The sequence below is a fragment of the Rosa rugosa genome, chromosome 5, assembly GCF_958449725.1.
Source record: "Rosa rugosa chromosome 5, drRosRugo1.1, whole genome shotgun sequence".
Lineage (NCBI taxonomy): Eukaryota > Viridiplantae > Streptophyta > Magnoliopsida > Rosales > Rosaceae > Rosa > Rosa rugosa.
The window spans coordinates 3,736,662-3,741,597 of NC_084824.1; the positions used below are offsets into that span (position 1 = coordinate 3,736,662).

Consider the following 4,936-nt stretch of genomic DNA (forward strand, 5'->3'; position numbering starts at 1 on the left):
TCTGTCGTCTGAACGAACAAAAATGTGTCGTCTAGTACGATGTCGTCTCTTGGGCGTATCGAACGACAGAAGAGTTCTGTCGTCTGAATTTTCAGACGACATAAAAAATGTGTCGTCTGATGAGTTTTGCATTTTGGGAACATTGAGATCTGTTTCTTTAAAAGCATTCAAACAACGGTTTTGTATTGTCTGATAAACAAAACAATGACAGTATTTTTTAAATACTATTCTGTGAAGCATATTGCAAGACTTATTTGTGTGGTCTGAATGCCCTTAAATAAGAAATATGAAGACTCATATGTAGTGTCTTCTCTCATACAACAACAATTAAAGGTTGTGCTAATTTACTTTAAACGACAATTATATGTGGTCGTAAAGAGCATCAGAGGACAATTAAGTGTCGTTCTAGGGTAGGTTTGTATGACATTTAAGTGTTGTGTGAAAGGTCTTTTATTAGGTCTTTTATATTGTCTGTGAGTAATTCCAACCACACTTATTTGTTGTTATTATACGCTTTAGCCAACACTTTCGTCTAACTTACGTTGTTGTTTTGCCATTTAGACTACAATTTTCTGTCGTCCCAATGCCAAAAAGACAATAGACTTCTAATTGTTTTTTGTGTTGTTTTTGTTCAGCTGCAACCACACATTTTAGTGTGCTTTGTTGTAGCTTGCAATTTGAGATAACACATATTAGTAGTCCCCTGTTACACTTGGTATGCATTCATCTAAACATTAAAATTGTCCATTCATAAAACCATAAAATACACATCCAAAATCATTCATTGCAATTTTCACCAATCCACCATTGTCTCATGTACACAAACCTAATCATGAGCATTAGTTCAAAATGGCCCATATCTACTAATCTGAATCTGCAGACAAGTCCAAATACTTAAGGAAGGAAGAATTTCTACTAGACACAAGTTAAATATAGGAACTAGCTAGTTGTACTACTGCATTACACCTGGTGGCTTCCCCTGGGGATCACGTAAGCTCCATAATTGTCCCTTGACAGCTTCCTACACAGAAGCATGCATGATTATCACCAAAATGGAGGAGAAACAAACATAACATGTTAATAGGAAATCTCAATTAAGATGCCAGTCCTGTAGAAATGAACTAATATAACATGACCAAGCATACTTGGGGCACTCATATCCAATGGTCAAAACAAGAACAAATGCAGCTGTCTACTCAAGAGAAAGATTTTATGTGTGCATATGTGGGTGTAGCAGTCAGCTGGCTGGGAGTTGAACATCTCAGTCCTATTGAAAATGGATGATACCTGAAGAACTCCCTTGGTTGTGAAGTCAAATGCACTTGAGAAAGAGAGAGAGAGAGCCAAAGTAACGTCATTACTACTAAATTCAAGCTAGCCTTTCTATATTAACTAATACTATCAACCTTGAGGTATTTTAGTTATTCAGACTAGAGCTTCATCACGCCTATATAACTTTATTCATATAGAATAACTGAAGTGACTGTGGTTCGTTGATCTGATTTGTTGAATTGGTGCTCAATAAACATCAATATATTATACCTTGGTTGTAGTCCAAACCATGACCATTGTAGTTGCAAGAATCTCAATACTCCCCAGCGGAAAAAATTGGTTTTGCTCCTTCAATATACTCCTTCACATATTTAGTTGCATAACTAATTGAATATTCGGAAACACAAAACAGAGTAAGCTGTAAATAAATAAACCCAATTCGATGGAATATATGTTCTGAGGGAGGTAACCCAATTTTTTTTAGTAAACCTCTTAATTGGCGCTCAGATCCATATTTAGAATTGAGGGAATATATGTTCTGAAGGAGGTAACCTACAATATGAGGAAAGCAAAGTGGACACAATTATCTGGTCATCTATATGTAGAAAGAATAAAAATCAACTTGATGAATTTCATGCACCAACCTTCCGGGGCAAAGGAATGAGTTGATGGCGGCAACCATGCCGATGTAAATCCAGATTTTGCAATATCTGGAACTTTACTTTCTAAATTTTTCCTCCAGTGATATCAGCATGCTTGCAATCTCTGCATATATACAATATACAAGTTTAAACACCCACACATTCAGAAGTTTCAGAGTATGATTACACGTACTCTCTGTTTAACAAAATCAACATACAGTTGGTAGCTTCTTTTGGTAAGACTTTCACCTGGTACAAAATAGGTCCTCTAACCACAAAATAGGTCCTTCAAAACACACAAAAGTACCCAACCTTAGAACTCTTTAATTGAATAGTTATTCATGACTTAGTAAGATAAACAACCAAAAGTAATGAATAAAAATACTCCAAGACTACGTGGTAACCAGAGTAAAGCAATTTAGAATCATTTTGTCAAACACCTTGTGTGCATGAAAAATTGATGCTGAACAACAAAAGAAAACCAACAAAATCACACTACAAATAACAAGGTTCCAGCTCCTCTTTCAAGAGTCAAAACAAAATGAAGAAAGAAGGAAATTAACCTTCAAAATCCGTTGAGAAACCAAAAATATTGATCTCCCCATAGTTTCGTCAATACCCAAACCAAACTCAATTCTTATCGTTTATTCTCTTCTCCGACCTAATTTCCTGTCCAAAGCAAGTTCTCTACCCACTCCTAAAAGCTCCAGCACCCTCCCTTTACAAGTTCAGATAAGAACAATGTTTGAATAGCCAAAAGGTAAACTAGTTTGGTGTCTTTCTAAACTCTAGCCACGTCAAGCAATTATAAGAGCAAACTTTAAAGAAAAAGAAAAAGAAGAAGAAGCCTTGTTTCAGTCCACACAATAGTAAGCACAATAGAACAAAGATAATACAATAAAGAAGAAAAACAAAACAATAAGCACAACAGTGGGACAATACCAAGTTACTAGTCTAGGTAACAAGCACTCATTAAAAAAAATTACGAATATCACAAGAAGACAACTCTCTCTTCCTATGCAGTATAATCAGGCAGAACTGCCATCTTATAGTTATGTTGATTGAAACTTACTACAGAGAATGCATTCTGCAAGAAGAGAAGTCATTATCATAAATCAAGAGATTGACTAACAAATTGCTATTCATTGTTTCCTTTATTATTACAGCAAAGGATGATCTGAACTAAAAGTTTTGCTAACTTAAAAGGAAGAGAAAAAATGACCATGGTTATGTGTTAGAATGACTAAAATCTCAAATGACATCCTACATTATGTCAGCAACAATGGAAACTTAAGAGTTTATAAGTTCTTCGTAATATGATAACAGAAGGGAGACCACTGCCACTTACAGGAAAGAAGTCAGTTCAGTGGCTACCTAGAAGAATATGAGAGTCATTAGTGACAAGTAACTACCCAGAGCAACCCCAGTTACAAGAATTTCAGTGAGCCTCCACCTGTCGGGAACTGGAGATGGCTAGACCCTGCCTTTAGGTATTGTCATGATAGAACCTGCATCAATACCAGCCTCTCAATCTCCAAAGTAATATCAGTGGGGAAATTGATATAATGAAAGGAAAATATCAAAGCAAAGAAGTCCTTTGCATCAATCCTATGCAGAAGCAAAACAGGAACAACTAAGAACAATCCATAAAGCTCTATACTTCTAGAGACCTGCAAATTTCAGAAACTTTACCCTGCACTAAACCCCCCCCCCCCCCCCCCCCCCAAAAAAATCCTCCTTCAAACACACTTGCCTCCCAAACCTCACAGTTTACCAACCCCAACCAAACTTTAGAGATTTAACTGAAAGACAAACCATGATACCAAAGAGGAAAACAAGTTTCTCATGTAAACAAATAGGCAACCAAATAAAGAAATACGAACTAGAAAAATAGATTTTTAAAACTATCCGATTATACGACCAAAAAAAAAAACTATCCGATTAAAAATCAAACCTCCACAAGCAAAGAAACCACATCACCGTTCATATAGTCGACCGTCACAAATGAAATACTAAGAGACCACATCGTTGTTCATATGATCAATCATCACAAATGAACTACTGAGAGAACCAATACTTGACAGATTATCGTTTCTCAAGACCATGATTTCAACTCAAAGCAGAGACCAAAAGAGAAATATAGAAATCAAGTAAAATCGTAAAGTAAAGAAGTCACTCACAATTGGAGAACTGACATTTAAACAAATTGAAAGTCTAACCATCTCTAAAACACAAGGTAGAAATCAAAATACATAAACAAAAGGTCTATTATCATTCTGTCATTGTAAAGGCTAGAACAACCTATAATAAGAAAAAGATCAACTATACAACAGCAGCCTCCCAAATTCTCAAAACGATAAAAGAGAAAACAAAACAAATAAGTATAGAGGTCACACAACTCAAAACAACCGATAATCATTAGGCCACCACAAGCACACCAAACCCACACCCTTCTCATTTACTCAAACATCACAATACTTTACTTGACTCTGAAAAGTGATAGACGACACAAACCACTTCACAAGACCAAGATTAAAATCCAAGCAATCCAAGCAAGACCAATAGAGAAATAGAAATTGAAGAAAGATTGAAATCAGAAGAGTCACTCACAATTGGAAAACAACCATAGATACTGAACAGACCGAATGGAAACCCTTCACTTCTGAAATCTTCCTCCCTTTGCCTTCCCACAGTTCAGTTTCAAGAGCAGCAAAATCAAACTCCCATTCTCCTTCGTTCATCTCCTTCTTCTTCTTCTAACACCCAAATCGAAACTCACACCATTCTATAGCTTTACTCTCCTCCAATCTAGAAATACCCAATCGCAGAGTTTGAGGAAAGCCCCAAACTCTCCAATTCTCTCTTCTCATTCCCTGTCCGTCTCCCTCTTTCTACTTCTCGTTCTTCTTTCTTTTTTAACTAGTCGTGCTCCCCTCCCTTCTATTTTCCTTCTTTTTCCTCTTTTCATCTCTCTCTTCTTCCTTTTCTTTTCCCTATTTTCTTTCTCTTCCCCGTGCTCCCTC

General features: G+C 36.3%; 1 long non-coding RNA gene across 1 annotated transcript; it reads right to left on the reverse strand.

The window, feature by feature from the left end:
- Positions 1-777: 777 nt before the first annotated feature.
- On the reverse strand, positions 778-3,080 carry LOC133712414 (uncharacterized). The gene is made up of 5 exons (XR_009847387.1): positions 2,477-3,080; positions 2,132-2,199; positions 1,917-2,037; positions 1,543-1,824; positions 778-1,021 (listed from the first exon to the last, which is right to left on the reverse strand). It is a non-coding gene; the product is annotated as an uncharacterized LOC133712414 (long non-coding RNA).
- Positions 3,081-4,936: the final 1,856 nt, after the last annotated feature.